At 39.1% G+C, this 26112-nt stretch overlaps 2 protein-coding genes across 3 annotated transcripts in view; one reads left to right on the top strand and one right to left on the bottom strand.

The window, feature by feature from the left end:
• Nucleotides 1–26112, bottom strand: part of PSMB4 (proteasome 20S subunit beta 4) — a 222733-nt gene that overhangs the window by 133798 nt on the left and 62823 nt on the right. The window lies entirely within an intron of this gene.
• POGZ (pogo transposable element derived with ZNF domain) overlaps nucleotides 16924–26112 on the top strand; it is a 68536-nt gene continuing 59347 nt past the window's right edge. For both annotated transcript variants that reach the window (XM_079155115.1, XM_079155113.1), the window contains exons 1-2: nucleotides 16924–17040; nucleotides 21075–21147. The gene's annotated coding sequence lies outside the window, so the exon portion shown is untranslated. The remainder of the gene's footprint in view (nucleotides 17041–21074; nucleotides 21148–26112) is intronic.

Here is a 26112-nt window from a genome sequence, read left to right as displayed (position 1 = left end):
TACTTTTCATAGCTCTCAATTTCCCCAATATTACACCAAGCAACTCTTTGCTTAGAATTGTACTAGAGAGCTAGGTGTGGTGGCGCACACCTGTAATCCTAGTGACTTAGGGGGCTGAGGCAGGAGGATCACAAATTCAAAGCCAGCCTCAGCCATTTAGTGAGACCCTGAGAAACTTAGTCAGACCATCTCAAAACAAAAAAATAAAAAGGACAAGGAATATGGCTCAGTGGTTAAGTGCCCCTGGGTTCAATCCCCAGTATAAAAAATAAAAAATAAAAAGGATTGTACTAGAGATTAACTACTAATAAAATCTGCCAGATACTCTGTTTGTTATTTCCACAATCCCACAGTGCTGGGGACTTGAACCCAAGACTCCAGCATGTGAGGCAGGCACTCTACAAGGTGGGCTATATGGCCTGTGCTTGTCAGATACTCTGAATGTGGGAAACATTAAAATAAATAAGTACATTAAGTAATAAAATAATAATATAAATATAAATAAAACATTAAAATAAATAAATATTGTGCAGGTTAAGGAATATATGAGGGAACCTCAACATTTGGTAAAGAAGGCTAGTAAGTAGTATTCGACTTGAAGAAGACTTGCCATTCTTACCAGGAGTCCTAGGCCTGAGACTTGACTCCCCCTGAGGAGAGGGGCAAAAAAAGAAGCAGAAGAGGTAATGGTAAAAAGTAGCAAAGAGCCAGCACAGTGGTGCATGCCTGTAATCCCAGCAACTCAGGAGGCTGAGACAGGAGTTCAAAGCCAGCCTCAGCCAGAGTGAGGCACTAAGCAACTCAGTGAGACCCTGTCTCTAAATAAAATACAAAATAGGGCTGGGGATGTGACTTAGCTCAGTGGTTGAGTGCCCCGGAGTTCAATCCCTAGTACCCACCCCCAAAAGGAAAAAAAAAAAGCAAAGGAAACTTTAGTTGCTCTGGCCATATTGGGAAGACAAAGTGAGATCCAGCATCTCAGCTCTGTCTTCAGGGTGCTGACAGGAGTTAGGTTTAAACAGAGGAAGTATTGGAGTAAGGTGGGAGAGGTATGCATAATTAAGCAGTCTGGATTGAACTGATCTGGTTGATCAGTCTCTCAGTTCTTGTTCTGAAAAGTGGTTCCAGAGAAGCCCTTATCACTCTCAGGGGGCAATTTTCACTTGCTTCTCAGGATGTTTATCCATCAGACCTGTAATTCTGCAAGAGGGCAATTCAGTTTCTGTGAGATGATTGATTCTGCGATTCCTGGAAGGCATAGGACAACTACTGAAAGCTTTTTGGCCGAACTCCAGGGGTCTGAAACAGGATGCTGCAAATCTCCCAACAAATCCGGGCCCCATTCTTGAAGGAGGAGGAGATAGGTCCTATAAATTTAGGGCTAATAAAACTTTTATTACTAATTTTTAGATGAACACTCCTTAAATGATTAACATGCTAATGTACAAAACTGAGCAGGCACCTGACTCAAAGTTTAACATAATTAAGGAGAGAGATGCAAAATGAATACTGAGGGACCAAGTTGCATCCTGCTTTCAGTTACCCATAGGGCATCTGCAGGTCTAGGTGAAGAGTCACAGCTTTTAGCAAAAGCAGCCTCTCTAACTCCTTGTTACATCATTGGTAGGTTGAAGTCAGAGGGCAAAGAAGGAATGCACAGGGCACTTGGTGGATATGGGGAAAGAGGAAGGTACCTGAGAACTTCAGAGAAAAGGGATTGTGGCAGATGGGAAAATGGGGATAAAGATCTAGACTCATCTGTTTGCTGATTCTGTATTCTGGGCATGGTTAAGTCAGATGGGTTTTTCTCCCATTTAGTCAGAATTGATGTCTGAATAGAATTAGTCAGAATAGAATGACAATGATAAAAAGTAGAAACTCAACTGTCAGAGCCAAGAGGAGTCTAAGAAGATATGAAAAAAAAAATTATATGATGTGGTAGCCTGGATGGGATCCTAGTAGGGAAAAAGGATATGAGAGTAAAAACTAAGGAAATCTGATAAAATTTGGACCTGGGTTAATAGCTAGTATCAATATTGGTTCAATGGGCTGGGGTTGTGGCTCAGTGGTAGAGCATTTGCCTGACATGTGTGAGGCACTGGGTTCAATTCTCAGCACCACAGATAAATAAAGGTCCATCGATAACTAAAAAAAAGTTAAAAAAATATTGGTTCAATAATTGTGACACGTAGGCACAAAGTCACACACCCATAATCCCAGTGGCTTAGGAGGCTGAGACAGGAGGATTGCAAGTTCAAAGCCAGCCTCAGCAAAAGTGAAGTGCTAAGCAGCTTAGTGAGACTCTGTCTCTAAATAAAATACAAAATAGGGCTGGGGATGTGGCTCAGTGGTTGAGGGACCCTGAGTTCAATCCCAGGTAGCTTCTCCCCCAAATAATAATAACTGTGACAAATGTACCATACTAAGGCAAAATGTTAATAATAGGGGAAACTGGATATGGGTATATGGGAATCCTCTGAAATATCTTTGTAACTTTTCTGTAAATTAAAAACAGTTCTTAGGGCTGGGGAGATAGCTCAGTCTGTAGAGTGCTTGCCTCTCAAGCACAAGGCCCTGAGTTCGATCCCCAGCACCGCAAAAAAATAAATAAATTTAAAAAACAGTTCTTTCTTTTTCCTCTTGGTTCTGGAGATTAAATCCAGCGGCACTCTACTACTAAACTATATGCTGGGGATATAGTTTTTTTGTTTGTTTGTTTTTTGTTTTTTGTTTTTTTAAGACAGGATCTTGCTAAGTTGCCCAGGCTGACCTTGAACTTGTGATCCTCCTTTCTTGGCCTCTGAGTAACTAAGATGACTGGTGTACAACCACTACCTCTAGTTCAAAGTAATTCCTAAAAGTAAAAAATTCATAAACAAAGGCCCATAACAGACTCAATAAATACATTATGATACATCTATAAGTTGGATGTTAGAAGGAAGTAGATTTATATGTGTCAATAGAAAAAGATCTCCAAAGATAGAATATTGATTTTTTAATTTTTTAAAGGAAAAGAGAAAGAAGCAAAATGCAGTATAGTATTTATATCATTTATAAATTAAATAGACACACACACATACATATAGGATCAGTTATATAAGATGTAGCCTAGTGCAAAAATGAAAATGATAAGGGGCCTCTTGTTCACAAATTAAAAACTTCAAAACAGCAACAATAGCAGAGCATGAAAGCAATGCCTGAGACCCTTCCAAGTGTGGTTCCTGTGATACTCGCACAGTTATGTGCTTTTATTTTAGTTTCTATTTTTGGTACGGGTGATTGAACCCAGGGATGCTTAACCACTGAGCCACATCCCCAGCCCTTTTTTTAATTTGATTTAAAGAGAGGGTCTCATTGAGTTGCTTAGCACCTCCCTTTGGCTGAGACTGGCTTTGAATTGAGATCCTTCTGTCTCAGCCTCCCAAGCAGCTGGGATCACAGGCATGTGCCACCGCGCCCAGTGAGATTTCATTATTTTAAACACTGTACCAAGGCAGGTGCAGTGGAACACAACTGTCATTGCAGCAATGGGGGAGTCTGAGGTAGGTGGATCACAAGTTCAGGGCCAACTTGGGCAATTTAGAGAAACCCAGTCTCAAAATAAAAAATAAAAAGGCCTGGGGGTGAAGCACCCCCAGGTTTGACTCCCGTACTGCAGAAAAACAAAAACAAAATGTCCCCCAAATATGTTCAAGTTCTTCTTAGTGTTCCAGAGCTTTGAAGGCTGCTGTGATATGCCTTATGGAGAAAATACTTGTGCTAGACAAGCTTTGTTCAGAATATGAGTTATAGTGATATTGGCTGTGAATTCAATGTCGGTGAATCGACAGTACATATTAAATAAGGCATCTTTAAATGGAAACATGGCTTATGTATTGATCAGTTGAAAATATTGTGACCACAGGCTTGCAAGAACCTAACCCTGAATGTCCCCCAGGAGAAATATTTGCTAATTCAGTGTTTGTGGCAACTATATAGAACACAATTACGTAGAATAAAAAGAGTCAACTTGCTGGACTTAGTGGCATGTGCCCTTCATCCTAGCTACTTGGGAGGCTGAGGCAAGAGCATCTCAAGTTCAGGACTAACCTTGGCAGTTTAGTGAGACTTTATTTCAAAATAAAAAGTAAAAAAAGGCTGGGAATGTAGCTTAGCAGTAGACTGCCTGGGTTCAATCCCAAGTACACATGTACACACACACACACACACACACACACACACACACACACAAAATCAACTGTGTGTGTGTGTTAGACTGGTTGTTTTCTTTTCTTTTTGGTACCAGAGATTGAACCCAGGGGCATTTAACCACTGAGCCACATCTCGGGTCCCTTTTTATATTTTATTTTGAGACAAGGGCTTGCTAAATTACTTAAGCCTTGCTAAATTATTAAGACTGGCTTTGAACTCACCTTCCTCCTACCTCAGTCTCCTGAGCTGCTGGGATTACAGGCATGTGCCACCGTGCCCAGCTAGACTGGGAGTCTTGAAGAGAAGGGAGACTTGTATTTCATTTTAAACATCTATGTGTTATTTAGTTTTTTACTCTAACTGTAATCTTACCTTGATTTTCTGTTCCGATCTCCATGTCTTAAGCAACATTGATTAGCTTCTAATCACTTCAGGCCAGAAATTATTGTAACTACCTCTTTACTGTCTACCCTTCTGGAAAACTAGTGCCTGATGAATCTTCCCTAAAACACTACTTTCATCAAATAATTTCCATCTGAAAAGTCTCAACACCTCCCCTTGCCTTTTACAGCAAATCTAGTTTGCAAAGTCTTCCATAATCAGGTCTCAACCTTAGGGCTCCCTGCTCCCCAATCCTAATGTCTCTACCACGTCTTCTCACTCTCCATTTCATCTGCGCCCCAGCCAATGCCAGTTTTTTCCCTCCTTCTCTTTCTCCTCCACCTTCTTCTTCTTTTTTCTTTTTGGTACTGGGAATTTAACCCAGGGGACTCCTCCTTCATTTCTTTCTCTCTCTCTGTCTTTCTGTCTTTCATGCTGGGGACTGAACACAGGGTTTGGCCCACCTACCACTGAAATACATCACCAGCCCCCACTTTCCCTATTTCTGAATTCTTCCTGAGCTAAACCACACCATGAGTATTTCACTTATGTTATTTTGAAATCTGTAATTGTTCGGTATATGTTTATTTATTTAAAAACACTTAAGCACTTGCTTAATTACTATTCTAATTACTTTATAAATGTTACCTCATTTAATCTTCATAATGATCTTATGAGGGAAGTGGTAGTATTTCCCTCTTTGTTAGTTATGAAAGTGAAGTGCAGAAAAAGTTAAATAACTTGCCCAAGGGCATACGGAAAGCAGCAGGATTCCCAAACAGGGTGCCTCTAGAATCACTCTCTTAACCACATGCAATTCTGTTTGCTGATTATTTGAAAGGGTTAATTATATGATGAGTTCTTTGGGGGCAGGGACGTTATCTCCTGTTTCTTCTATTGAGAGCCCCACATCATGCTTATGAAAAAGTCTTATCAACTCCCTGGGCCTCATTTTTATGGAAGGCTGTCACTCCTGGCCCTGGGAATGGACTTGGGACTCAGAAGCTGGGCACTAAGGTCAAGGGTTATAGCTCAGTGGTACTGTGGGTGCTTAGTATGTGTGAAGCCGTGGATTCAATCACTAGCACAAGGAGGAGGAGGAGGACGAGGAGGAGGAGGAGAAGGAGGAAGAAGAGGAGGAGGGAGAGGAAGGAATAGAAGAAGTTGTTGAGCACTGAACTAATCAAGATTCTTTTGAATTCTTTTGAAGTTGCCTTCCTTCTCCTTCTTTCTTTTCTTATTAGCACATATTAATTACACAGAATAAAGGGTGTCAAGCCAGGTGCAGTGGTACATACCTGTAATCCCAGTAACTGGATGCTGAAGCAGGAAGGTCACAAGTATGAGGCCAGCCTTAGCAATTTAGCAAGGCCCTAAGCAATTTATTGACACCCTGTCTCAAAATAAAAAATAGAAAAGGCTGGGTACAGTGGCACAGTACTGTAATCCCTGTGGCTCGGGGAGGACCATGAGTTCAAAGCCTGTCTCAGCAATTTACTGAGGCCCTAAGCAACTCAGTGAGACCCTGTCTCTAAATAAAATATAAAAAAGGGCTGGGAATATGGCTCAGGTTAAGCACCCCCGGGTTCAACCCTCAGTATCAAAAAAAAAAAAAAAAAAAAGGAAAGGACTGGGATTTGGTAAAGTTCTCCTGGGTTCAAATCCCAAAACCAATAATAATAATAATAATAATAATAATAATAATAATGTTTCATTGTGACAGATTTGTACATGCATATAACATATATTGATCATTCACAACCCCCTTTACCTTCCTTTACCCTCTCCTCTCTTTTCCCTGATCCTTATCCTCTTCTCTAATGTTCTTTCTTCTATTTCATATTGTCTTCCCTGACCCATATTCCACATTTGAGAGAAAACATAGAATACCTGTTCTTCTGAGTCTGAATTATTTCACTCAACATAATGTCTTCCAGTTCCATTCATTTTCCTGCCAATGACATGACTTCATTCTTCTTTACGACTGAATAATACTTCATTGTGCAAAAATATCATTTTCTTTGTCCATTCATCTGTTGATGAGTACCTAGGCTGATTGCATACCTTGGTGATTGTGAATTATTCTGTGATAAATATGCATATGCAAGTATCCTGATAGTATGCTGATTTTAATTCCTTCAGATATATACCGAGGAGTGGTATAGCTGGATCATTTGGTGGTTCTACTTTTAGTGTGTTCTTCCCTACCCAAGTACTGGAGATTGAACTCAGGGACACTCTTCTATTGAGCTACATGCTCAGCATTTTAAAAAATGTTTTATCTTGAGACAGGGTCGCACTAAATGGCCAAGGCTGGCTTTGAATTTGAAATCCTCCTACTTCAGTCTTCTGAATAGCTGGGATTATAGGTATATGTCTCCACACTGGGCTATTTTTAATTTTTTGAGGAACCACCATACTGATTTCCGTAGTAGCTATATTAATTTACATTTCCACCAACAATGTATATGAGCCCCACCCAACCTTGCCAGCATTTATTGTTATAAATATTATATTGTTATAAATATTAATGGCAGTTATTGATAACTGCCATTCTGACTGGGATAAGATGGAATCCAATGTAGTTTTTGTTTTGTTTTTAGGAATTGGGGATTGAATCCAGAGGCACTACACCATTGATCCACACTTCAAAGAAGTTGTTGGGTTTTTTTTTTTTTTTTTTGGTACCAGGGATTGAACTCAGGGGCACTCAACCACTGAGCCACATCCCCAGGCCTATTTTGTATTTCATTTAGAGACAAGGTCTCACTGAGTTGCTTAGGGCCTTGCTTTTGCTGAGGCTGGCTCTGAACTCACAATCCTCCTGTCTCAGGCACCAGAGCTGCAGGTATTACAGGCATGCGCCACTTTGCCCTGCTCAAAGTAGTTTTGATTTGCATTTATCGGATGGCTAAAGATGTTGAACATTTTTTCATATAATTATTGGCCATTTGTACCTCTTCTTTTGAGAAGTACCTGTTCAGTTAATCTGCCTATTTTTTAAAAATTTATTTTGCAATATTAGGGATTGAACCCAGGAACTCCTACATGCTGAGCATTTGCTTTACCACTGCACTACATCCCCAGCCTTTTTCATTTTATTTTGAGACAAGGTCTTACTAAGTTTCCCAGCTAGCCTCTAACTTAAGATCCTCCTGCCCCAGCCTCCCAAGTTACTAGTATTACAGACATTTTGCCACTATGCCCTGCCATCTGCCCATTTATTGATTGAGTTTTTGGTTTCCTTGGTGTTGAATTTTTTGAGTCCTTTATATACTATGTACATCAATCCCCTGTCAGAAGAGTAGCTGGCAAATTTTTCTCCCATTCTGTAGGCTCTCACTTCACCCTATTGTTTTGTTTGTTTGTTTGTTTTTCTTGTACTCCCATAGAGGGTCCAAAGCCAAGCCTTTTGCTAACTTTATCCCTCCCTTTATGGCCTAACTGCCAAGAGTGCACAGTGAATCCTACAGCCACAAGAGGGCGAGGTGGACTCCGCTACTCCATTGGGAAGACTCACCCAGTTATATAAGGGTAAAAGGCAGGATTTCTTTTGTGCATCTGGGCTCCAGCTCAGCTCCCTCCCCATGTCCCACCCTTCTATTAACTTTGGGTCCTTTCTGAATGCAGCTGGGGAAATGCAGTTTTAAAAGTTACACAGGCCTGGATTTGAATCTTGGCCCTATCACTTACTGTGCCAACTTAAACAAGTTAACTGTAACTTTCTGAGCAACAATCAGGTTTCTGAATTATGATTGTCTCATTGCTAATACAGTATGTCTAACACTGAGTACTTACTGTAAGTGAAGCATAGTTCCAGTACTTCAAGTATAGGAATATGTGCAATCATCATAGCTCTATGAAAAGGTGTTATTATTATTCTCATTTTACAAATGAGGAAGTTGAGGCACATAGAGGTGAAGTAACTTACCCAAGTTCACATAACTATCAAATGGCAATCTGGTCAATTTTTGTAGCATTTTAATGAAAAGAAAAAAGAAAATGTGAACCAGGTGAAATGATGCATTCCAGAGACTTAGGAGGCTGAGGTAGGAGGATCACAGGTTTGAGGCCAGTCTCAGTAACTTAAAAAGACCTTATCTCAAAATAAAAAATAAAAAGGGCTGGTGATATAGCTCAGTGGTAGAGCACCCTGGGTTCAATTCCCAGAACTACAATTTTTTTTTTCAAATAAAATAGGTAACATGTATAAAATACCCGACATAGAAAGGCACTCTATAAATGTCCCCTTACATTAGCATTGGATTTGACTACATAAAACAGAAAGTCTAACTAAGTAAGTGTGGTTAAAATAAAGTTCTTCTCTTATGTGGAAGAAGGCCAAGGCTGGCAAAGTTCAAGTTTTAAGAATGGTAGAGTCACTCTACTTCCTTAGGGTCTCAGTCTCCAGCTAGATCTCTGTTCCGCTATCCCTAGCTCCTGACTTGATTCTCAGGGTTGCCTCCTGAAAGGTAGCAATATCTGCAACACTAGATTCCACATCCAAGTTCTGGACATCAGGAATGAGGATGAGGCAAGGTCAAAGGGAAGACCTCTGAGTGTAGTCAGCCTGTTTTAAAGATCTTTCCACCTAAATCTCATTGCTACTCATCTACAGTGAGTCGGAAGATAAAGTTTTTCAGCTGGATATTTTGTCACCCTCATTAATATGTCAGTTTCCGTTATTGAGGAAGTATGAAAGATTAAATGTTACCTGTCTGTGTACTGAGATGTCACAGCCCATCCTAGATGCCTACATTTCAGTCTTCTCATTTGACAGTCTTTCTGAGGTCTGGTTTTGGATTTATCTATTATTGTCTCCACTTGTTCTATCTTCTTCAAACCCTTGACTTTTAGGAGACAAACAAGAGAGAGAGTCTCCACCATCTTGATGGTCGAAAAGTTGAAACCTCCATTCATTCACTTGTCAGCTATTCACTAAGTATCAACTATTAGCCAGAAACCATATGAAGCAGCAGGGCAGTGGTACACATCTGTAAACCCGTCTACTTGAGAGGTTGAGGTAGGGGGATCACAAATTCAAGGCCAACCTGAGCAACTTATCAAGACCTTGTCTCGAAATTTAATAAAATGAAATTAAAAGGACTGGGGATGTAACTTGGTGGTGGAGTGCCCCTGGGTTCAACCCCCAGTTCCCCAAATAAATAAGAAAGAAAAAGAAAAAGGCTACTGAGACACTCCACTGAAAAAGTATGTTCTTGCTGGGCATGGTGGGTGGCACATGCCTGTAATCCCAGCCACTCAGGAGGCTGAGGCAGGAGGGCAGCGAGCTCAAAGCCAGCCTCAGCAAAACCAAGGTGCTAAGCAACTTAGTGAGACCCTTTCTCTAAAAAAATACCAAATAGGGCTGGGAATATGGCTCAGTGGTTGAGTGTCCCTGAGTTCAATTTCCAGTATCTCCCCCGACCCACCACCAAAACAAAAAAGTATGTTCTCAGCCCTGATTTAGATTATAGTCTAAGAGGGAAGAAATACATTCTTTCAGAAGATGGCTAGCTATTCTTTACCAAACAATTATGGTTCTCGTGGAAGAAAGATGCTTCACCAAGTAAAGGAGAATCCAGAAAGGTTTCACAGATGAAGTACTATTAAATTGAGAGCTGAAGGAAGTAAGCCTAGTGAGATACTCAAGGACAAGAGCAGGACGTATGAGAGTAGCTGCAAGGCAAGGCTGTGTGAATGGCAAGATCTGTAAGATGCAGGACATGGCTGGAAGAGGAGTCCAAGGAGGTAGAAAGACACTGGATTTGAATGACTTCATAGGCTTTCTATGACAAAAGTTTAACTCAAATATGTTAAATACTAGGGAATTATTGAAGAGTAACGTGGTGAGATGCACATGATTTGATTTTTAAAAAATAAATTATTAATGGTAAAAAATAAAATTAAGCCCAATTTAAAAGTTTTCACTAGGTATAAGATTGCCAACATTGCTATAAAACTTTTCAAAGGTTTATTTTTCCATTTCTGTTCTTATCTTGCCAAACACTAGTAATGAACTGTTTACAAACTACACTGGTTCATGGAGCCTATTTGTTGTGGGGGATGCACCCTTCTTCTAGACCTATAAAAACTTCACATATGTGCTCTTTCATGACTTTTGTAGGTCAGGTCTTATTATCCTGGGTTCCTGTATGACTGCATAGAGGCAGGCTGCCTCACCACCCAAGAATCAAGAAATAAATGACTATTATATTTGAGCCATTATTCCCACCCCCACACCCCTTCTTTTTCTTTTCTGTTCTTTTTTTCTGGTACTGGGGACTGAACCCAGTTGAACCCAGGGGAGCTTTACCCCTGGGTTATATCCCCAGCCCTTTTTATTTTGAGACAGATTCTCCCTAAGTTGCCCAGGCTGGTCTTGAACATGTGAACCTCCTGCATCAGCCTCCTGTACAGTTGGGATTACAAGCGTGTACTACCATACCTGGCCTAGAGCCATTATTTTTATTTTGATCTATTCGTTATAGCAATTACTCTATCCTAATTAATACACACACTGCTATTATTATTATTTTTTCACAATTATGTTCAGAAATAAATTCTCGATAAATCTTTGAAGTGAGAGATTAAAAACAAGCTGTTGGATGGAATATGGTAAACAACAGGCTTTGAATGTTCTCAGAGCAATGGTCAATGGTAGGGAAAATGTTTCAGTGTGTGTTGGTTCCTTAACACTGAAGTATTTCCATAGTTAGGCCTCACTTTGCAGAATCTCATTTCATGGTAAGATTTCACTTGAAAAATTTTGGAAGGTTTTTCTTGGGCTTGAATAATAAAATTGTATAGTAGTAGGTATATAGGACCCTGCCTCATATGTAGTACTCACTTAACAAGTGCCAGTTGATTCTGAAGCTGAATGCCCAAACCTTACTGGGGAAGACTCTTCCTCTGGTCAGAACTGGGATGAAGGTGGTCTTCTCTATACAGAAGTCCTAGACTAAGAATCTCTCTCATTTGTTTAGTGTTGGTATCTACTTGCCTCTAAAGCAAGAAGTCTTTCTTGAATTATAACTTCCTTTCTTCAATCTCCCTCCCCAGACCCAATCTGTAATCCCAGGGACTCCAGATTCTAAGGCAGGAGGACCACAAGTTTGAGGCCAGCTTCAGCAATTTAACTGAGGTCCTAAGCAATTTAACCTGTCTCAAAATAAAATAAACAAAAAGAGGGACTAGAGTTGTGGCTCAGTGGTAGAGCACTTGCCTGGCATGTGTGAGGCCCTAGGTTCAATCGCACCACATATAAATAAATAAAATAAAAGATCCATTGACAACTAAAATATATATGTTTTAAATATCTATATCTATCTATCTATCTATCTATCTATCTATCTATCTATCTATCTATCTATCTATCTATATATTTTAAAGGGCTGGAATGTAGCTCAGTGGTAAAGCCTCCTCAAGACCCATCATCCCCATGGTTCCATTCCCAGAATCCAAAAAAAAAAAAACATTCTTTCGTCCTTCTGTAGTATTAGTGTTTCTTCTTGCTCTTAAAAGAGGCTGTGAGTAACTGTTCCATTTTCTCCTCTACAAATGGTGAAGGGGATTGTTTTCCTCCCAGGAGAAGATGGTTATGTATTTTTTCCATAGAAACACACTAATCTATAAGAAAAGTTCACTGAAGACCAGGTTAGAGTAAAAAGCATCTTAATTTAATCCTGATAAAAGGTCAAGCTCTTCAGATTTTTAAATGAAAAACATGGAACACAGAAGTAAATAACTAAAGCAAAAATTTAGAAATCTATTTGCATTCAATATTATAAGAGGATAAAGTAGGAAGGAAAGTAAAGAAGGAAGAAAAAACTTTCTGGAAAGCAAGGGGGGACAAGAAAAGAGAAATTCAGAAAAGAGACAGATAAGTGAAAAGAGGAAGATGATGTTAAGAGGCAACTTTTTCGGAGGCTGCTGTGGAAGTCTAACAGAGAGATGATCTAGCTTGGGTGAGAACAGTTACAGGAAAGACATAGGAAAGAAGAGAGAATTACAGGATATTTAGGAAGAAGAACTGAAGGAAGTAGATCACTTCTATAAACTTTCAGTGTACTTTACACCTCTCTCGTTATAGCCTTTATTATACAAAACAGAAATGACCTCTTTCCTCATCTGTGCTTCCCTCCATCCATGGACTGTTCAGCATGGTAGCCACTAGTTACCTGTGGTTTTTAAGTACCTGAAATGTGGTTAGTACAATCTGAGAAATGCTGTTAGAGAAGTAGAAAAACTTAATTCAAAACCAAGAATGTGGGGTTGGGGCTGTAGCTCAGTGGCAGAGCACTTACTTGCCTAGCACATGTAAGGCACTGTTAGGTCCTCAGCAGCACCACATAAAAATAAAGAAAGAAAAAGTTTTCTGTCCATCTACAAAAACAAAACAAAAAAACACAAAGAATGCAAAATAATTATTTAATAATTTCTATGATTTTAGATATATTTGGTGAAATGTTATTAAAATAAATTTTGTCAGTTTTCTTTTAATTTAATTTAATATAATTTAATTTAATTAGGTACCAGGAATTCAACTCAGGAGAGTGCTCTATCATTGAACTATATCCCCAATCCTTTTTATTTTTTATTTTAAAATTTTATTATTATTATTATATTAATATATTATATATACTAAACAAATCCAAGGATATTTAACCACTAAGCCACATCCCCAGACCATTTTCTATTTCTCATTTTGAGACAGGTATCAGTAGGTTGCTTACAGTCTTACTAAATTGCTGAGACTGGCTTTGAAGTTGCCATCCTCTTGCCTCAGCCTCCAGAGCTGTGGGGATTACAGGCATGTGCCACCATGCCCAACTTTATTTTTTATTTCGAGACAGGGTCTCACTAAGTTCTCTGGGCTGGACTTGAACTTCTGATTCTTCTGCCTCAGCCTCCCAAGTTGCTGGGATTATAGGTTGTTTAATTTTTTAATATGGCTACTAGAAAATTTTACACAAATTTTATACAAATTGTAATTTTACCACAAATTATATATGTGGTTTCCATTACATTCCTGTTGAATGACACTGTTATAAACAATAAGAACTGAGGTATCTCAGATGCCTAGCATTCAGAATAAATTATAATCAGCCAGGAAACATTTAATTTCTCTTCCTTCCTTCCTCCCCCATTCCTCCTTTCCTCCCTCCCTTTTTGTTTGTTTGTTTTCAAACACCTATGTTGGGCAACCGTATATTACCCAGGCTGGTCTCCAGCTCCTAAACTCAGCCTCCCAAGTACTAGAACTACAGTCACATACCACCATGTCCAGCCGGCACATTCAATTTTTGACTATGGTTATATATCAATGGCATTGTTTTTGGCTTCAATATTAACATTTTCATGAAAAAAGGAATGTGCTTTCTGAACCAGTTAGACCCAAACACTGCCTAGAATTGGACCAAAAATTTTAGAATACTTCTGCAATTCTACTTGTCTCTAAAATTACAGGGCTATGTGTCTTTTTACATGATTCATTTTCAGCTCAGTTAATTGCTCTGGAAACTGAATGCCATGGATATGACCAATAACGGAGGGCCATTTAAAGTCGGGTGCCGTAAAAACAACCAAACCTGAAAGAGTACAAAGGCATCAAAATTTGTGACTTCATTTTCACCAAATAGTTCAGCATCTTGTCAAAGTATGAGCTTCTACTGAGCTCAGGGTGCTTTAGCAAAAGGAAACAAGTCCAGTGGCTGGTGGACTCAGTTGCCATGGCCACTGCATGACTTGGAACACATCAGCACTGCTCTTGTGTTACTCCCCTTTAGGTTTACATGAAACTGAACTCAGCTGTCACATCACATCAGAAAGAAAGTACAATCTTATGAGCCAGTAGGGGTCTGGCACATTCTATCTCTCAAAACCTTTTTAATTAATTCACTGGTCTTTAATCTAAGGAAATAGCTTTCAGTAAATTTCTTAAACAAGTTTCCACTGTTTAGCTGTCTGACAGCATTAACATAAACTAAATCTCTGTGTTCTGCTCAGTCTTCTCCAGGCATACTAAAAACTGAATATGGCTAAGGACAGAAACACAAAGAAAATCCAGATTTAATTTCTCTATCAAATCACATGACTTGCAGCACTCCCAGCACATACTTTCCTAAGGAATGATGTAATGGAAGCTGAGGCTCCTAATTGCTTTTGACATGAATAACTTGAATAACTTGTAGAAATCTTTTTTCCCCCCTGATCTGTGTCAAGTGAGCTTAGTTTTTCCATATTTAGACAAACTTCTCAAGTCCCATACTGACAAGAGGTTAAGCCCTACTAGCTAATTAGGCACAGTTTTCTTGGGAAAATTTTAAATGATCCACATCCCAAGGTCAAGAGGGCCTGCATCTGGCAAAGGGCTGCAGATGGACATCTCCACACTAAGCTTCATTGATGAAATGAAGTCATTGTGCTAGAGGGTCTCCATCCTGGTGTTTTCTTTGTGTATAGTATGGGACATGACACTTTCATTCATTCAACCAGTACTTATTTGCCACATGCAAAGCACTTTGGAAGATATCAAGAGAAATTATACTAATACCTATCATTAAATGGGTATTATGTACTAGACCCTTTTAAGTTTACAACACTGCCAAGATGAACTTAATTTCATTGAGGAATAAAATGAGGTCCTTACATTTAAAGAATTTATATTTTACATAGATTTCTGGTACATGACATGGCATAGATTATAAGTATATGAAATTTTAAGTGTTGTTTCTAATGAAGTCAACAAGTATGTCATATTGTTTAATCTATATAGTACCCATCAGCATCCTGAACTAAGTACTCCCCAAATGTCTGTTGACAATGCCAACCAGGGGAGGAGGCTGTGTCTATCCTAAAAATGACACAGCAAAAAAAACCAAAACAACAACAACAACAAAAACTTTAAAATGTGTGTAGTAATAAATAAAATTTCCTAAAACTGAATGAGAAACTAGGTTAAATTATTTACCACTGATTTTTTTTTTTTTTTTAAAGATCTGAATTAAACCTGGGCTAAGCTAGGTGTAATGTTACCCACTTGAAGCAGGGATATATATTAAAATAAAGCAATACAGCCAGGCCTGTAGTACACACTTATAATCCAGCTACTCAGGAAGCTGGGGCAGGAGGATGGCAAGTTCAAGTCCAGTGTAGGCAACTTAACGAGACCCTGTCTCAAAAAAAAAAAAAAAAAAAAAAAAAAACCTGGGAATTTAGCTCAGAGGTGAAGTGCCTACCTAGCTTGTGTGAGGTCTTGGGTTCAATCCTCAGTACCATAAACGAGGAGGGGTGGTGGAGTGGAGAGGGGGGAGAGAAGTAAAGCAAAAACTCAAAATCACTTACTTAGCAGGATGGTTTTCACACAAGAATCTGGTTCAAATGAAGGCAGAAGACAGAGCCTACTAAACTGTTCTAGGCGCTTATCAACACGTAATTTACAGCTAAATTGATCTGAGAGAAAAAGGATGTAGGAAAATCTACATTTTCAAAATCTCTTTTTTATTTTTTTCAACAAGACATCTCATTTTCTGCACTTCAGTTAGATTTTTTTTGGTCACGTTGACCAACCAACCAACCAACAAAAAAACACCACACGTACACACACACACACACACACACACACACACACACACACACACACAATAAAAGACGGACACACACACACACACACACACACACACACACACACACACACACACAATAAAAGACGGTTTTTGAAAACCCAAGCCCACTCCTGGAGACGCTGGATTCCGCCCTCGACTGCCCGGTGATCAGCGCTGCCTCCAGCTGCGGGGCGCAGGGTGGACTGGCCTCGTCAGGACCGAGGGGCGCAGAGCAGGCACGCCTTGCAGACCCGGGGCGCCTGCGTCCCCTGCTCGGGCCCTCCCGCAGCCCCGAGGCCTCCGCACACCCGCGCCACCCGCCCGGGCGTTCGCGGTGCCCGCCGCCCCCGCCCTGGCCAGCCATCCGCCCGCACGTCAAACGCCCTCTTTTCCTTGAAAACTTTCTAGACGGTAGGGACTACTTTCTTCTAATGTAACCTTCCACCGAACTGGAGGGAAAAGTTACCCGAGGCTGGAGAAGGGCTGGGGCCGGTGGGGGTAACCCGTGAGATCCGGTATTGCAAAAAAGGTCAATGTTCCATGAAAATGGTAATTGAAGTCCCCAAGCCAGAGTTTTGGTTGTTGGGTTGATTGTTCATGTTGATGCTAAATATTTAAGATGGAGATTTTCATGCAAATTGATATAAAATAGATTCCATTAGATAAATGGTTCTTGTCTTTCAGACCTTACAGATTTTTCTATTGAGTCTCATTTTATCTATCCCTCTCTCTTTTGGCTCCCTAGGTCCACCAATAGGGAAACCCAGATCCCCAGGGAATGACATCTTGAATCCCAGAGACAAAAGTCAAACCTAGAGACTGCTGTTTCAGGCAGATTTGCTGAATTCTCGCTGTATTTTGGGTAGGTAAACAAACTTGCAAAAATATTTAATGGTTAGGAAAACCCTGAAGACCACAGTTTTTCAAACTGTGTGCGGCCAAAATCATTTTGACAAGGTGTATTGGGAAGAAAAAAAGGGAGGAAAGAAGGAAAAAGCTGGATAGAAGAGAACAGAAAGCTACTTTATAGTAAGAATTAATATTCTTTCATCAAATTTGAATCATGAAATTAAATGGAGGGTGTATTGTGCTTATGGTATCGAGATGTGCAATATACTTCTTACTGTGGGTTGTCAAAAGATGTTTGAAAAACACTGTGCTAGACTGGAATTTTTAAAGGATGCTATATTGGAAAGGTTTGAAAAGTTACATAATTTATTCCTCTGTGCTTAGACAGTATTTCATTTTAAGAATAGTACAGACTTTAATTATCTTTCTTGCTTATCATCTTCCCATCTCAACATTTGCTATTAATGATTTGTGAATAATTTGTCTCTTTAAAGCTATTATTTCAGTTAGGAAAGCTATAAATTTAAATAGGAAGACAATTCTGCCAAGCTCCTCTCATTTCTATGGCTCCTCTTCTACCCTATTGCCTGGGGGTGGGAGGGACATTTCTAAATGTGCCCAAACCTGGCCTCCAGTTCTGTCCCAGAGAAGCCTGGGCTGCTGGACTATTGCCTAATTAAATACCCTCATAGATCTATTTTATTTTAATTCATTTTTAGACTTAAACATTTCTTCATCTCATCCCCCCTTTTCAAAAATTTATTTATTTATTCATTTTACAGTACTAGGGATTGAACCCAGGATTGCTCTACCACTGAGTTGTATCCCTAACCCTTTTTATTTTTTATTTTGAGACAGGGTCTTGCTAAGTTACCTAGGCTGAACTTGTACTTGTGATCCTTCTGCCTCAGCCTCCTGAGTATCTAAGATTAAAGGTGTGTACCACCATGCTGACTTCATTCCCCCTTTTAATTTATTTCTAAAATTTTATCCTTTGTAAAGGTAACATGAAAGACTTGGAGTGCTTGAATTTGACTTTGTCCTTTCTCATTAGGGAAGCTCTCTTCTGTGCTAACCAGGCTATAAGTTTGTGACTGAATTATCTTTATACCGATTCCTTTCCCACCTTATACACAATCACTTGACTCTTGCTCCTTTTATTAGTTCAACATTTAGATTGGAAGGTTGAAGTGCAAGTGTGAGTGGAGGTACAAATAGTAGGGAAACACTGTCAGCAGTGGATCACTGACCCACTAATATTAAATGGTAATGACAATATAATATTTAGAGTTATATTGATAAGCTAATGTTTATTCAACATTGTTCTGTGCTAACATCGTACATTCATTTAGGTCTAGGAACTTACCCTATAACTCTTTCTCATAGTTGAAACAGGCTTAGACAAGTTGAAGTAATTGTGCTAGTTAGTAGTTCAGGCAGGGTTCAAACTGGGGTGGTCTGACTCTGGTTACAGATTGGCAGGACCCTTTATCTGCTACCTGGTCTTTCATTTCACTGATTCCCTGAACGTGGGGGCTGAGCATTTGTTCTCGGGAATCTCCTGCTTAAAGGGCAGTTGTGATACCAGTGAGACAGTTTATGTGCCCTGAAGTCTCACATTGTTAAATGGCAATGCACCAGGCAAATTCCACAGATCTCCTTGCCTAGCAGGCAGAATGAGATCATTGCTTAAAGTGGATTGAGGAAGGGGAACCATTCTCAGAACACCCTGGGTAAAACATTCAGAGTGCTGTACAAATATGTGCCTTGGGAGAGAGGAAAAGAAAATGTGGCGAACTTATTCAACTGGTTTTGTTTCTTCTACATGTTCATGGATCAGGGCTGCTATTCAGCTAGTTCAACATCTTGAGAATCAATGCTGACAGTAAATCTTTGAGTTTGATACATGAGTGTTATGGGACAGTTGTTGATGTATGAAGGGAAAGAACAGGAGATGGGGGAAGATTGAGAGCAATTAGAAATGTATTTTGAAAAACTGTGCTTTCATTTTTTCCTTTCTGAATAAATGACTTTATCCTTAGATGGCCCTTTGCATCTATCTGCCTGGAAGAAATGAGGATTCATAACAGAAAAGATGGTGGGGGAGATATTCAACTTATAACATTCAAAATAGGATTTTACAGCCAGGCTTGGTGACCCATGCCTGTAATATGCCATTGGGAAGATGAGGCAGGAGGATAGGTCAGTCTCAGCAATTTAGTGAGACTCTTTCAGAAGAAGGAGGAGAAGGAGCTGGTTGGGGATATAGCTCAGTGGTAAAGCATCCCTGGGTTCAATACCCAGTACAACAGACTTTTACAGCAAGACAAGAACTTTGCAAGCCAGGTTAGTGGCTTGGAAGATTTACTAATTTTTTTTTTAAGGATTTAAAAAGAAGTTATATAACTCCCTCAACTTGAGGAAGTTGAGCATGGAGGACTTAACTCAGAGGGTTCTCCCAAAAGTTACAAAAGTTACACTTTCTACATATGCATACCAGGCTGCGATGCCCTGATCAATGTTGGAAGGACATGAAAGGAAGGAAGCCTGTTTTCTGGTTCTGGGGGATCATGGGAAGAGGAAGTGGTTGAGAGAAAAAGAAAGGAAAAACTTAAATATGTGCTTGGATTTCTCCTCTCCAGGCTTCGGTGTAGAAATGAAGTTTAGCAGATAACTAGAGGTAATAGAGACCTGTTCTTGTTTTAGCTTCTGTGAGGAGACACAGGGTTTCCTGTACCCTTCTGTGGCATAGTGCATCAACTAAAACTGTGAGTAAGCTGTAGTCAGGCAGAGGGAACCCTAAGGTTCCATTTTCCTGGGGTGCTGTCAGTGACAGGCAGTGACTGAGAGTCTGGTTGAGGAACTTGAAGGTAGTAACCTTAGTGGGTCAAGGTGGCACTGTAGTGAGGACTGTGGAGTGAACCACCTTCTCCCCCCTCAAGGTCAGGGGCAAAGGAGTCTTTTAGACAAACTATAAAGCTCTTAGATAAGCTAGAAAGCTGAGGGTGGGTAGACGAAGAACTATGAGGTCTGAGCAACCTTAGGGAGGCCAATTCACAAGTTATATCCACGCCAGTAAGGCAATCAGTGGCCAATGACAGGTGGGACATTGCCCAGAGGCCAAAGGAGCCAAAGAAGCCAAAGAACACTGCATTTGGGATTTCTGGATTCTTCTCCTTTGTCACAGGTTGCAAAGCCATGCTTTTACCCTAAGACACTCAGATAACTTCTTAAAGAAAAGGCGGAAAGGCTGAGAATGCCGAGTAAACCAAGTGTATTTTCCTAAAAGAGGATGAGTGTTATCTAAAGAGATTATTTAAATTATTAGATGAGATTTAGCAATTTTTTGCTTTTCTTTAAACAATTTTAAAAAGATGACTGTGAAGTAGTTAAGAACCTCAAGAAAATTTAAAACAGTATAAGGAGCCAGGCAAGGTGGCACATGTTTGTAATCTCAGCAACTCAGGAGGCTGAGGCAGGAGGATCACAAGTTTGAGACCAGTCTGGGTACATTGGCAAGAGCTAGTCTCAAACTTAAAAAAATAAAAAATTAAAAAAAGGGGTGGGCCAGGGGTGTAGCTCAGTGGTAAAGCACCCTTGGATTCAATTCCCAGTACCAAAAAAGAAAAAACAAAAAAAATAAGTAATATAAGAAATCTTTATATCTATCACTCAGTATAAAAAGAAAATTACCAACACAGTTGAAAGTTCCAGTGTATCACTCTACAAATGTCACTTTTTATTGGGTCAAAAATATAGAGTTGCCAATGCTAGATCGATTTTAATCTATTAAAAAAAACTCATCAATTTAAAATTATTCAAGGTCATATTTTATTTAAACTGTGGGTTTTATAGCACCTTTGTCATTCTGTTGCCTATGTAGAAAGCCTTTCCTTCTTTTCCTCTTTTATCCATGTTCTCTGTTTTATCCATGTTTTATCCTGTTCTCTTTTTCTCCCCACACCCCTCATTCCTGAGGATTGAACCCAGCAATACTCTCCTACTGAGTTACAACCCAAGGCCTTTTTGTTTTTCATTTTGATACAGGATCTCATTAAGCTGTATAGGCTGGCCTTGAACTTGTGATTCTCCTGCCTCCTGAGAGTCATAGGAATTACGGGTAGGTATGTGCCTTATACTCAGCTCTCCCACCCATTTTTTTTTTTTTTTTTTTTTTTTTTTTTAGTTTAGTTGTAGATGGACACAATACCTTTATTTTATTTATTTATATGGTGCTGAGGATCGAACCTAGTGCCTCATGCATACCAGGCAAGTGCTCTACCACCAAGTCACAACCCCAGCCCTCTCCCACCTATTCTTTAAGACAAGGTCTGAGCCAGCTTCTTTTCAGAAGTCTTCACTAGAGACTCAAGCCTGCATAGAACTTTTCTTTCTTCTTCCAGAAGGTACTGTCTATGTCACACATTCAGTATCATTTTATAAGTCGTACTATTTAATTGTGTGAACCACACACAAGCACTTGGCAAAATTATGTTACCTATTATGTTGTTTTGTTAATTAATGTGTGGAAGAAAAAGTAGACTGTTTCTAAATAGTTGATTAAGGATAATAAACTCTGCATTTCTTAGAAGTTTTTACTTCAATTCTGTAAAGATGTTTGAGCCCCAAATTTGAACTATTTAAAAGAGATACCCTAAGGTGAGAAAACTGGTAAAGAATCAGAAAAAGGAGACTGTCATTCATGATTATAGTCAAATTTAATTATGTCCCTCCAATTATATATTTGTAATATATTTTATTATATTAAATATTATATATTAATAATTTAATATAGTTAATATAATATATTTTAATAGTTTTTAATAATAAAAGCTATCATTTATGGAGTAACTACTATAAGCCAGATTCTGGCCTGGCATTTTATATATTATACCTATATCTACCCTACAATGTAGATAATGTCAAGCACTATCCAGTTAACAATGCTGCCTCCTATTTTTTTGTTTTGTGGTACTGGGGATTAAACCCAGGGCCTCAAGCATGCTAGGCAAGTGCATTAGCACTGAGCTACATCTCCAATCCTTTTTACTTTTTAAAGATAGGATCTTATTAAGTGACTCAGGTTGGCATCAAATTTCAAATCCTCCTGCTTCAGTCTTCTCAGTAGCTAGAATTATAGGTATGTATCACCATGCCTAGTTTGTCCCCCCGCCTTTTTTTTAAACTGAAGATTGAACACAGGGGAGCTTTGCCACTGAGCTATGTTCCAAGTTCTATTTATTTATTTATTCTGGTACTAGGAATTGAACCCAGGGGCACTCAACCACTGAGCCACATCCCCATTTCTTTTTATTTATTTATTTTTTATTTCAAGAGAGGGTCTTGTTAAGTTTCTTAGGGCTTTGCTAAGTTGCTAAGGTTGGCTTTGAACTTGAGATCTTCCTACCTCAGCCTCCTGTGTCACTGGGATTACATATGTGTACCACCTCGCCCAGTTTATCTCCCATTCTTAAAGTCCTGGGAGGGCTGAGGATATAGCTCAGTGATAGAGTGCTAGCCTAGCCCTGGGTTCAATTCCTACCTACCCCCCCAAAAATGTGTACTAGGCATTTCTTTCTTTCTTTAAGAATTAAACCTTAGCTGGGTGGTAATTCTACCTACTTGTGAGGCTGAGGTAGGAGGATTGCAAATTCAAGACTAGCTTCCACAACTTAGCAAGACCCTGTCTCAAAATAAAAAGGGCTGGGGATGTAACTCAATGGTAGAGTGCCCCTGAGTTCAATCCCCAGTACCATAAAAGAAAAAAAAATTCAACCTTTATACCAATGTGTTTGTATAACTAAGTTATGCTGCATTAACAAATTAATTTTGGAATTTTCACGGCCTAGCACAATAAAGGATTTTTGTTGTAGTTATTCTGGTAAAGTCTGTTGTATGCTGAGTAACTCATTAGTTCAGCTTTCCTCCATGAGGTGACTCAGGGATCTAGATTGCTTTCATATTGTGAGTCTGTCATCTCACTGAATGGGAGGCAAATCAATTTTTAAATGCTCTAGGCTGGAAGGAATTCATCACTTGAGCTCATATTCCCCTTTATAAGGATTTGGTCTTAAAGCCCTAGTACAGCTGCAAGGGACTCTGGGAAATGCAGAGAACCATAGTCAATGAGTCAGTCAATGAAGTAAAACTAGGCATCCCAGGAGAGCAACTATATTATATTTTCAGAGTTGGAAAATCTCAGAAATAACGTCCTCAGTGCAAATGAATGTCAATTTACCTAACTGAAGTAGCTAGACCATCTGGTCATCTAGAGGTTCCTGAATTTTTCAGTTAAAGAACATCTTGGATAAAGGGCCAGGGGTTTAGCTCAGTGGCAGAGCACTTGCCTAGTATGTGTGAGGCCTGGGTTTAAACCGTAACACAACACACATGAAGAAAAAATGTTTTAATTGTATGCTGGAAAGAGGGAAGGAATATAGAGAATATCTTGGGCAAAGATAAATAAGGAAGTAAAATAGTACTAGTAATAGTAATAAACTGCTGGTTAGAGAAGAGTCTCTAGTTTTTTAGTCACAGATGTTCATGATCATTAAGAGATAACATCTCCCTGGGAAGACAGGGAATGAAGTATCTTGTCTGTGGAGCTCAGGGTCTGAGTCTCTTTCCTTGTGGTTCATGATAGGCCCACATATAGGCATTAAGTTGAAAATATTTGCAAAATTTTGTGTCTATACAAATGTGCATTTTTCTGGGGGAAGATAATCCATAACTTTCCTAGAGATTTTTGAAGGGTTCATAATGCAGAAGAGGTTAAAGATTAACTTTGCTAGGCTAGAAATAAAATCTCTGTATTGGAGAAACAAAGATCAGAGCCTGCCAGGAAGTAGCAGTTCCTGTATAGGAAAGAAGGAACTCATCTTCACACTGAATTCATGGCATTTCTAACACAAACCTAGAAATGAGAATTATTTCTTGGATGAATGAAGGTTAAATCATTTTCTCCTATAAAATGACTTTAAATTGATGAATCTTGGCTGTTTCACATTTTCAGATTTTATATTTATGTTTCATGAAACAGAAAAGACATTAGAAACGAATCCATGACTGTCATAGGAGATGGTCTCCTTGCCACCTCTGCTCCATATTGTACATACTTAACAATAAGAAAATGCAAAAGGATCTGGCCACTTATCTCCACCAGAAACCTTTAAAACTTAATTCTGAAGGATACCTCATTCTCTTTTATAGAACAATGATGTTAATCCTCATATCCTTCAAAAGAATGAATTGGTAAATTATTTATTATCCACAGTTGTGTTCTATGACTATAATAAAATGCAAACTGTTAAATTAAAAAGAATGTATCCTATAGAAAGAAGCAAATTTGTATTAAATTTTACTCTGCAATTCATTCTAATGAACAAAACATTAACTATCTATAAAAATAATGTAGTTTTTTTTTCATGAAGATTTATGGAATCAATTTAGTTACTAGATAAACATACCTGGTCAATTCAATAGCAGCAACCTAGATGAAACAAGCATTGCTTTGCTTTTTGAGTCTCTTAAACAATACTCATTTAATTCAAAGTTAAATTAAATCATTATTCTATGAAATTATGCAGTAACTCAGTGAAATCGTGATGACTGATGAAATTGCTGCTTGTGCACTTCTTACAAAATATGTTTTGAAGACAGAGACAGATTTCTTCTTGCTGAAAGCAAATGAGGAACTTTTCTTCCTTTGGGAATCCAGTCTGAAAACTTCTTAGGTTTTTCCTCATCTCCTGTACCTCAGCTCTTCTACGTATGTATAAGGAGGTAGCAAAAATATTCCTAAATAAAATCCAGCCACAGCTTTTAAGTTCCTCATTCTTTGACCCAGGTCAAATGTAGATCTTTACTTGCCTTTTATTTCATGACAATTTCCCTGCCGAGTTAGGCATTTCAGTGTCCTCCTGTACACTGACACATATTGACTTCACTCCCAGATTCAATGCAATCAGCTGTCGATCTTTTTAATCTGGAGCTGCTCAGATGGTGAAAATTTCTCCATTGTTTTTTCTCTTAAAATTTTCAGAATGAGCTCTCTTTGATTCCAAGCTTTGACCATTCTAAGTGAGTTACAGAGGGTGGGATACCTTTTTGAAAGAAACCTGGCATTGCCCCCTTGATGCTGCTTTCTGCCTGGAGTGGCCTGACCACCTAATACACCCCACTCCCAACCACACTTCCTACACCAACTCATACTGGTCACTGTCACACTGAACCTGGTGAATGAGTGATTCGGTCTGTATGTTAGCAAAATGACACCAGAGAGGGCATTCATAACGTACTGCTTTTGAAGACATGTTGAAACCATTTGTCTCTCTGCCTTAACACTCTCCAAGCTACAGGTGGTTCCAATTTTCAACTCTTGGCAGAAACCATAAGTCAAGGAAAGTAAATAAATGTTTCCATAAACTGTAGAAAAGGAATACTGTCTTGTTACCTGTGAAAAACCCAACTTGGGACTTCCATTAACTTCTGACTTTCTCAGAAATCTAGATGGAGTGTCGGGCACTGTGGTGCATGTCTGTAATCCCAGAGGCTTGGGAGGCTGAGGCAGGATGATTACAAGTTCAAAGCCAGCCTCAGCAAATTATCAAGACCCTGTCTCAGAATAAAAAATAAAAAGTGCTGGGAATGTAGCTTAGTGATTAAGCTTCCCTGGGTTCAATCCCTGGTTGAAAAAAAAATCCACATGGTAAGGATTCAGTTTTTCCAAGTTGGTTACTGAAGACTGAGGTAGCACTATTTTAGGGGTATGTTGTTAGGGTCTAATTTATTTATTTTTAATTTTGAGATAGGATCTTGCTGAGTTGCTTAGTGCCTCGATAAATTGCCGAGGTTGGCCTTGAACCTGTGTTCTTCCTGCCTCAGCTTCTGCAGCCACTGGGATTACAGGTATGCACCACTGCACCCGGTTAGGGTCTAATTTCTTCAGTGTATCAAACTGCATTGGTTTCAGACTCCTCTCCAATATGTTCTAGAGACGCTTGTGAATTGATTTTTTTTTTTTTTTTTTTTTTTTTTTTTTTTTTTTTTTGGTGGTACCAGGGTTCAAACCCAGGACCTTGTGCTT

Source organism: Sciurus vulgaris (genome assembly GCF_902686455.1).
Source record: "Sciurus vulgaris genome assembly, chromosome: 1".
NCBI classification, from domain to species: Eukaryota; Metazoa; Chordata; class Mammalia; order Rodentia; family Sciuridae; genus Sciurus; species Sciurus vulgaris.
Note: the sequence above shows the minus strand (reverse complement) of the source record. Positions and strands in the feature narration are given on the sequence as shown.